This window comes from Mesoplodon mirus, assembly GCF_964341445.2.
Source record: "Mesoplodon mirus genome assembly, chromosome: 16".
Lineage (NCBI taxonomy): Eukaryota > Metazoa > Chordata > Mammalia > Artiodactyla > Ziphiidae > Mesoplodon > Mesoplodon mirus.
In genome coordinates, this window is record NC_138992.1 from 20,992,479 (window position 1) to 21,002,865 (window position 10,387).

Consider the following 10,387-nt stretch of genomic DNA (forward strand, 5'->3'; position numbering starts at 1 on the left):
TTTTCTTGTTTATTTGCTCACCAGAAGATAAGTGATCTAGTTTATCTGTGTATTCCCAGTATTTAGGATAGTGTTTGGCACCCAGCAGGCACCTAATATATATTTGTGGAATAAGTGAATGAAAACTGACCATCTTACGGCATTTTTCCGAGGTATATCCGTGATTGAAATTTTAGGTTCTTCTGATAGATTTTAAGGGAAATCTGTTAAGGACAAAAGACTATTTGAGGTCCTGTGAGAGGTACAAAGTTAAATTAGAACTCAGTCCTGCCTTCGAGGAGCCAGCAGAGGAAATAAGAAATATGATGCATACGTGGCCCTTGTGTAACATAGAATGTGGTGTCCTTATGCACATGTAAAAGCTACGGGATTTCAAAAAGGGATATGCTGCCTCCATTGGGGAAGACAGGGATGGTTTTCTGAAGGAGGTGATATTTGAATTGGGCCTTGAAGGATAATTAGGACTTACGCATGCAGAACGGGTGGGAAGAACATTCTAGAGCAAGCATTATTAATGGCTCAAAGTAGAGGTAAAGCAAATTCAGAATTTAAGGCACTGGGGATAGTTTCCCTTGGCTGGAAATTAGGATGTGAAAAGTGGAGGAGTGTAAGATAAAGGACTATACTCAGAAAACAAAACATCTCACATAAATCCTCAGACAGGCGGAGGATCCACCATTTTTCATTTAAAAACTACTTACTCAGATATACATGCAGATTTTACATTTATTTAAGGTGGGTATTAAGTTTGCAGTTAGAGAATAGCTCATTTATGCTAAAAGCCTTGAGGCTGTAGGAATTCTGTTTATTACATTAGAAGCCACGCCATGCTTTACATTCTAAATTCTCTGGTTCGGTTTCCATGTTGTAAATCTCTGCTCCCTCTCTGCATGCAAATGCGAGCTTTTAGCATCTCTCCCCTTCTCTGAGGGTGAAATCAGTGTACATTCTGCTTCAGACATGTCAGTAATCTTCCTGGAGATAGCAGAAGATGATTAAACTTACTCTAAATCATTATAAGCCCGTTGAAAGGCATTCTCCTCTTGAACTTCTGCTTTCCTCTAAAACAACCCAGCAATCGAATTGGAAAGTGTCTCAGGGTGAAGTCAAAAGAACATAGTAATCTTCCTTGATGTTCTTTAACATCTAATAATAAGGTGATTTTTGCTGTATTATGGCTTTATAGTTTCTTAGACACTCTCATAGTCACCACAAATAATCGTCCTTCAAACGTGCATTCTCCCGCCTTGTCATGTTAAACAGGTTCCCTTCAGCACCTACATTACCATGCTGTTCAGTTGAAACAGTAGTTCCAAGTTGGCTATTTGTTTAGAGTTATGGAGTTAGAATAGAGGAATGTATTTTGTTTCCTGTAGGCTCTTATGTCACTGGATATGAGTAATTATATGCATATAGACAAAATTCACACCTAAGATTCACAGGTTTTAAGTTAATCAACAAAGATCAAGTACTCACTTAAAAAAAATTGCTTAAAATACAGTATCACTGGGAGTGATAATACCAGTAAAAGAATACAGGTTCTGCCCTTTCTTTAGTGCAGGAAATAGGGCAGTCAATTATATATTCAAATACATGTACATTTTCTCATGTAAAGATGCATTTGGTCATAATAACCAGTGGCGGGGGGAAGGGACGATCAAGTTAAGCTGGCTGTTTGCTTGTGTAATGCTGAGTTTCCTAAGTCCAGGGAAGAATTCCAGGGAGTCATCAATACCACGGAATTGTATTTTCCTCCTTGAAAGCAATGAAACATGATTCATAGTCTTGAAATGACCTTTTAGAGACATTCCATTCATCACCCTCCCTCTTAGGCTGTAGTGTAGATAGGCTATATCTTTGATGATCTCCACTGTTCAGAAACTGTAAGAGTTTTTGATTCTCACAAAACACCAGCAATAATAGGCAAATTGAGCTCTGTGAAAGGGAATCTATTAAAGTCATTTATTACAGACAAGGCCCGTCTCTGATGAATCCTAGAAGGAAGAAACTAAAAAGATCATCGAAAGCAGAGGCCGCTGTTTGGAACACCTTTTTAAAAAAATTTGAATTAGTTGCCAACATAATATCATACCCAACTGGCCCCCTCGCCTCCTTAGCGTTTGGTCCCTGCAGCTATTTCAGGTTTTAATCCCTATAATAATACTTTTTAATTTTCTTGTTGAGGAGCTAGATTCTCAGAGAATTCAGGTGTTTTGTTCCAAGTCACACATCCGATTGATAAATAAACAAGGAGTTTATTGAGATGGGAAACATTTAACATGTTTTATTCCATCATATTAATCCCCAAATTCACACGTCTCTACCACTTGAATTACATAACTGCGAGTTTGAATATCTGTAACTTAGCAATAGGTTAGGGAAAGTTGACTGCTTTTCCAGTCATCGTCACTTGACATATTCTTTTCCCAAAGGAAAACAGAAAGCCAACTATCCTTTTCTAATCTACCACAGGTCACGTTTTAAAAATATTTATTAGAGAAACATGATGGGAGATATATGAAATGGCTAAACCACGGGGAAAGAGACAAGTCAGCACAGCAAAGAGATGAACACAGATAACACACAGAGTAAATACCTGCTTAGTTCAATCTCAATTATTTTGGCATTTGGGAAAACTGGGACAAGACTTGGCTTAAAAATGGAAAGTAACATCTTAAAAATTTCCACCAGCTGCTAGTCACTGTGAATATGTTATCTGATTTACACAACAATCTCTCAAGGGGGGGTATTTTGCCATCTTTCCTACAGAAGAGGAACCTGAGGTTTCAGAGAGGTTAGGGAGCATCCCTGATTCCACCCAACCAGCCAGGGGCGAAGCTGGAACTGGAACCACGTGGGATTCCAAAGTGTGCCTGATTTCCAGGACACAGTTTCTTTCTTCCCATGCTATATTCTTAGACACAAATTTTGTGCAGTTGAAAAGTGTAAATAAGTTTGTAAAAGGAGTATTTTTAAACGATGGTGAAACAAAGCATGAGTCATTTTGTTAAAATAACCCCGGGAAAATATGTCCTATATTACTTTGAAGTTAATCTAATTTTAAGCAATCCTTTTTAACCCCGAAAGCAAATTCCCTTGGGACTGTCATTAGGCACAGTTTTCTTAATCTGAATTAATTTTGTGCTGGGAAGTAACAAAGGGACATTGCTTTGGTGCTGAATAGTCCTTAATTCAAGCTCTTCTGGAATATCCAGGGACCCTTATTCAAATTTATACAAAATTATGATTCTCTTCTCCCTGAAATATTGAAGTGATGATAACACACACACACACACACACTTGTTTCTAAGCACACACACACACGCATATGTTTCTGAATTTCCCGAAACAGCTCCAACTCACTCACAAAAACAAGTAAATGTGACCCATTTCTTCTTTTTTTTTTTAAATTTATTTATTTATTGGCTGCATTGGATCTTCATTGGTGTGCAGGGGCTTTCTCTAGTTGTGGTGAGCGGAGGCTACTCTTTGTTGTGGTGTGTGGGCTTCTCATGGCAGTGGCTTCTCCTTGTTGTGGAGCACAAGCTCTAGGCACATGGGCTCAATAGTTGTGGCTCACGGGCTCTAGAGTGTAGGCTCAGTAGTTGTGGCCCATGGGCTTCGTTGCTCTGCGGCATTTGGGATCTTCCCAGACCAGGGCTCGAACCCGTGTCCCCTGCATTGGCAGGCGGATTCTTAACCACTGCACCACCAGGGAAGTCCCCATTTCTTTATAGACAGCAAAACATCTCCCTTCCAGGACTGCTGAAAATCTTTTCTTTGAAACTCCTTTGAATGAGAGCTAAATCTCTGCAGACAGGCTGAGGAGGATTAGAGTGTATTCCTTTGAGGTGCAGCCTAGCAGGGTCAAAGGAAGATAAAGGGATTTTCAAACAAGGTTCTGATGAAGAAGGCAGTTGGAATGAGTGGTTGAGGGACATATAGCATCTAACCTAAGAGACTTTCAACCCCAGTCAAACCCCAGAGGGGCTGCTTCTGCAGAGAGCTCCGTCCTTTCTCCGAGCCTGCTGAAATAAATTCTGTGCCTCTTTCAGAATAGATTTGAATGGTAAATTACCTTGCTTGGAGGTGGAAAAAGAGTAGGGAGGCTTTTCTTTTCCCATGCGGCAGCATCCCTATTTAGAAACGGTAATGAAATCGACACAGGTAAGCTGATTATGCTAAGTGTGCTGGGTACACAGGACTTCTGAATACTGTTTCCTTTGCCTGCTCTTTGGGATTTATAGAGAAACTTGTGATTCCGGGGCTCAGAAGCTCAAGTCCCAATCAGTGAATAATTTATTAACCTTTAATAAGTTGCTGATCTCTTTGTATCTCGGTCTGAATTATCAAGTAATAGCTTTCTTAGTAAATTGTTTTGAGATCTCTTGTTGAAAGGATAAATATGTTGTAATTATGAAGCCTTTTTAGCAACATTCTGACAAGGGCTTCTAACCTAAACCCCAATGGACAGGAGCTGTTTATTTATATCAAGCTGGAAATAAACCACTTTGAAATGATGAGGAACAAGGCATAGTTGGAGTGATATTTTCCAATAAAAAATCTATGGAATAGTTGAAAGCAGAATGTACAAGAAAAGCAATGTTAGTTATTGGGCACTGACCATAGGCTAGATGCTGCAGTTAAAGGTGGATAAGACACCATCCCTGACCTCAGGGAGCTCATAGTCTAGAAGGGCTGACAGGCACACAAGCAAGTAGGTACAGCAATAGGAGCATGTACACACCCAGCACCAACATAGAGGACACAGTCACCAACTGGTAGAGCATGATGACCTGTTTTCACGTCCAAATGCAAGAATTTGGAGCTGGCAGGGATCCTAGAAATATTTAGTACAACCATTTCATTATCTGAAGGAGGAGCATGAGAACTGAGAAGTTAAGAGACTTGAAAAAGTAGAGAAACCCACATCTTCAGACTTCCAGCTTAGTTCTTTCTTTGTTACACAAACTGAAACCAAATCAATTAGTCAAAGTCCGTGAAAAAAAAATACAGTATACATATTGAAATACACGGATGTTTGTAATATCATAAATATGTATATAAGTATTATGAGTATATATTTTAAAGGTCTCTGTAAAGTACATTTATATCAAATTATTTATAGCATATATTATATATTACATAATATACTGTGCCTTACATATTATGTGATATATAATGGATATTAGTTTTATTTGCAATATATGCATTGTACTATGTATTATATATAAATGTTATCATTAAAATGAATAAACAGGCAACAAAAATGTTGCTTGGCACCCCAGAGAAAAGTTACTAGGCACTAGCCTGGATTCCTCATTTTTTCCCATTATTTTGGCCTGAGAAGACACCCCCTCTTTCTGTTTAAATCAGGTGCTTCCTTCTAACTCCCAGCATAAATGACAGCTCTTCAGGTAACCTCTCTTGATGACCTTAAATCACTACTGGCTGTCAGCAGTCTGTCCTCATCCCACACCACTAGACAGGTGAATGCCTAACGAGCCTCTTAATTGAAAAGCAGTCCACAGGATCACTGAGAACATGACCTTTAGAACAGGCAGATGCACAGGGGGGGCCCACTCTGCCTTATTCTAGGTGTGAGAGTTAAGAGTAGTTTCCCTCATGTCTCTAAACCTTTTCACTTCCATCTATAAAATAATAAGAATTGTACCTACTACATTGTGTCTTTGCAGAATTCAAGTGTATATGGGAACCTAGCACTCAGTAAATATATAGGCTTTTAGTCCTGCTTTGTTTTCTTGTACACTGTGACTGCTCAATAAATATTTGTTAGGCCACATCAAATTTTGTTTTTCTTCAAATATTTTTTTACATTTCTCCCTCTTCAATCTGAGATTTATTCCTTTAATTTTGTCACCCAGAAACAGACAGATAGATCATAAAAACTATTTTAAATTATTTACATTCACCTTTGGGTCCTCCAAGAAAACAAACAGCCAGCTGCATCAGATTTTGCCGACAGCATTTTCTTTCTCATCCACGCAGAGCAACAAAGGCAGCTCTGGAAGTTTGTAAAAGCAGTTTTTATTTCTGGTGACTCAGCAGAGAAAAGAGAGAAGCAAACATCAAATGGTAACGTGAACAATCTAAGTAAGAAACAAACTGGAGTTTCTGAGTCTTTCTCAGCACAGAAGCCCATCGAGTGAAGGGATGATTAGCTGCAAGAATGCCAAAATGGAAAATTTCCTTGGAAATTTCCAAGTAGCAATTTAAAAAAATGGTTTTGGGCTGTTTTAGCCTGAATTCTGTAACTGCCCTCATCCCCCTCTTGATTCTGCACTAGAGACTTCCTTCCCTCTCAGCTCCATTTTTCACCATTATTATAAGGCTAACTCCTGTTACATCCACCCTCAGCTTTATCATTGCTCCACCCACTGTCTCAGCTTCTTCATCTCATAGAATTATTGTCTGAGCAAATGAGCACGTCCTTCTAGCTGTGCCTCTACAGACATCCTCAAGCCACCCCTCTCGCCCCACGCGAGAGCTAACCACTGTCATCTCTGACCTTCTTCAGGAGCCTCCTGTCTGTACTCTTGCCTATTAACATTTGTTCTCCACTTAGCAGCCAAAGCAATGATATTTGAAATATATAGAGAGGCTCCCCATTATGTTTAGAATAACAGCAAACTCGTTACCATGGCCTCCAAGGCCCTACGTGATCAGGTCCCTTTCTGTTTGACCTCATCTCTTGTTGCTTTTTCCCCCTATTGTTTCCAGAAGTTTCTCAAATGCACCAAGATCTGAGCTAGGGTTTTTGGCCTCCCTGGCTTTTTGCATGACTCACATCTTTGATAATTCAATTGGGGTATAAGGAGGGGCTTTAGTTAGGATGTTCAGGGGAACACCGTAAACTAAATGCCTTTCCCTGTGCCCTCATTCCCCTTCCTGAGTTTATTTCCTCATTATCATTTGTTTTCTGGAATGAATTATACATATTGATATTGTCTGTGTCTGCACTAGCCCATAAGCTCTCTGAAGGGTTAGCCTAGAACTGGGGCCTAGAACAATGCCTGCCACATAGTAGGTGCGCAAAAAAATATTTTTTGAATGAATGAAGTATTTGTCAGGTTTTGTAAAGCAGTACTTGTAAAGCTACAAATATTGAAATATTTGTAAAGTGCTTAGTAGAGTGTTGAGCATATGCAGAGAAATAGTTCTTTAGACAATCTGAAATATAATGTAAGATCAGAGAAAATCCTACCAGGGTAGGATGACCTTGAATATCAGGCTAGAAAAATCTCCAGATGCCAGTAAGTAGAAAAAAGGCTACTGATGATATCTTTGTTTATATTCATTCCTATATGATCTGGATTCCACACAGGCTGTACTAAATTCCACCAGACAAATGCTTTTGTATCTTAGATGTTGACCGGGGGTTAAATCTGATAACAGAGTTTGCCTAACTGAGTCTGACATGTATTGAGACAAGCTCCTGGGCTAGACCTGACTCTGATGCTGCTGGTAGGAAACCAGATGCTCAGATATCTTCAAGGCCAAAGAAAGTTCCATCCCGGCACCCAGATCTTCTTGTTTTATGTAGACACTTCAGAGATCTAACATCGAAGGCATTTGGGGACAATGCACAAAGGCTCAGAAAATCAATTTCTATCGCCAAAGATGAAAGAGTACATTTTTACCAGTTGTGAGCCTGCGAATGACATTTCCTCTCCTGCCACCATGTTTTAAAGCTTGTTTGCCCTGACATGCAGGCAGAGGCTGTTATTTCAGTTTGCATTTCTGGAAGACAACACTGACCTAGATTTCCTTCTAGTACAGAGTCCATGTGAGGATGTGATTTTGCTGGCTGCTTCCTTGAGCCCCTGTAGATATAATTAGCTACTTCTCAGCCTTAGAGAAAAAGAACAGGTAGGGGGAGAAAAAAAGAAACTTGGCCTTGCCTCATGCTAACTCTGGAAATGAAATGTATTTGTTTCTTTGAAAGAAAAGGTCTCCCAAGTCCTTGGCAGAGGGCGCCAAGTAGACTTTTATGTATGTGCTGGAAGTTGTCTTTAGTCCAAGACCCAAGGACTGCAGTTCAGCGTGCGCAAGATCAAACACAGGTGCAGCCGAGATGCTGTGCAGTTCAGCCGGTCACCCCTGGGGGGAGAGCCAGGTGGAAGATTGGGGGGGGAAGCTTTTCATATTTTAAAATATATTGAAGTACTACTGTCTGGAGATTTGAAGTGCTTAAAGGACCTCTTGGAAAATGCCTTTTCATAAAATGCTGGGTATAAGATGCAGAATAAGAATCATTCCTTCAGAAAAGTTCTGTTTTCACCTCCACTACAACCCTTGAGGACTCTGAGGTAAAAATAAACCCAACTAAAGTGTGAGATCCCACAGTGTTGTAAGAAGAGATGGAAACTTCATTCCAGCAATATAATCACTTTTGCTTCCATGTACTTTTGTTCATTAAGTATTTATTCACTGCCTGCTATGTGCCCATATGTGGTGGGAAGCAAAAATTGAACTTCCCTCATGGAGTCTACAGTCTAGTTTCAAAATGGTGAATGTGCCTTTGCCTTCTTGCCCCAGCTGTGGAGAATGACTTGGTGAAATGCCAGTGGGAATCCTCTCCTGGCATGTTAGTGTCCAGTTACTTGTAAAGGAATGGGATCTTAGTTCTGTTTCTCCCTGCTTCTACTATCATTTCTCTGCTCCAGCTTCTTCCCTGGCACTTGCAGATATTAAATTCAAATACTTCCTTCAGGAACCTTCCCCCCTTGCTCCAGTATACTCCCAGAGCCCCTGGCCATACCTCAAGACACAGTAGAGAGAACGTGGACAGTGTCACTAGACAGAGCCAGGTCCAGATCTTGGAAGTCTTCAGAGGCTTCCACTTACATGCTATGGGACTATGAATAATTTAGATTTGGATCAATGAACCATTCTTCCAGTGTATAAACTCTGGCTGCATTTGAATCTTGTTCCCATGTATACCAGAATTATTTTTTAAAAACCAACTTTCATTGAGTCCTTACTCTACACAGGCACTGGAAATACAAAGCTAAGTAAGACACGTCTGGCCTTGAAAGAGGTCATTATGGTCCAGTGTGGTTAGTGGAATGGACACTGACAGGAATTCACAATTTGCAGTGTGGCATGTAGGGGAGAATAACTGATTCTGTCATTATGAGGGGACAGTGGGAAGGGCTTAGGGCTAGGGAGAAGTGAAATCAGGGTAGACTGTGTAAGAGTTTATCTTATGGACAAAGTGGAGAAGGACGTTCAAGGCAGAAGGAACAAGGTGGACAGAGACGTTGGAGGTTGGACAGCCTTACATATTTGGAAAACAGCAATATTTGAGATGGGATTCAGTGTTTATGTTCATCCTCTGTTTCACAGGATTTCACCCAGTCACTATATTTATAATCATACATATATCTACAGGTCTGCAGTTGTTAACTCCTTTATTTAATCAGCAAATATCTTTGGGTATCTGCTATGTGTTAGGCAATGAAGCAAGTTTGGGCCTATTGGTATAGTCAGATCTCATAATTATAGTCCAATAGTTAAATGAATAATAATTGTAAAAATAATTTTTCAAAGTTTTCCATGATGTTTCTGCCTATGTGATTCTACTCTAGAGGTCAAAATCATCCTAGCACTTTCTGGGACACATTCATTCTAGCACAATAAATGTACTTTGAGCATGAGCTTGTATTCATTGAGCAAAGAGTAAATTTAATAGCAATCTTCTCCAGAGAGTTTCACAGAAGACTCATAAAATAACTGTCAAGTATTTTTTATAAGATAGAATGCTCAGTAATAGCAAAAATCTCATCCTCTTATGAGTAAAAACTCCCCTTCTGAAGTGAATATTTCTAATCAGATTGTGGCATCTTTTCAAACAAGACACTTCAAGGCCATAAGCCAAATATGTGTACTCTTCAGTCTCCCAATGTGGTGCAGAATTTCTGCAAACAAGGACCCAAGATATTGTTCTTGGGTCTCACTTAGAAATAAACAACCAAAGTATCACCCTCCAAGGCCTGCAATTTTGAGACATGAGTAACTCCTCAGGTTGTGTCAACCTGACATTGTGGAGATGAGGACTAATGATAAATTATGTACATGATAGAGAGACAGAAATGGTTTGTCACCATGGCAATGGTTATCATGACCTGACTTTGTTATTCATAATGGTGAGTTGCAGCCATCCCCCCACCCTTCCTTACTGCCTACCACAACCCCGTATACAAGATATATACCCAGTTCCTGCTGTGAGCATCTCTGTAGAACCAGATCATTAGCTGGCTGTTTATGCCTCATGAGAATCTATATGGAAGACTCTTTATTGATGGATATTTCTTTGTAGTTATCTGGGAGTACAGAGCAGGAGATCCCTGCCTTCTGGACCTCA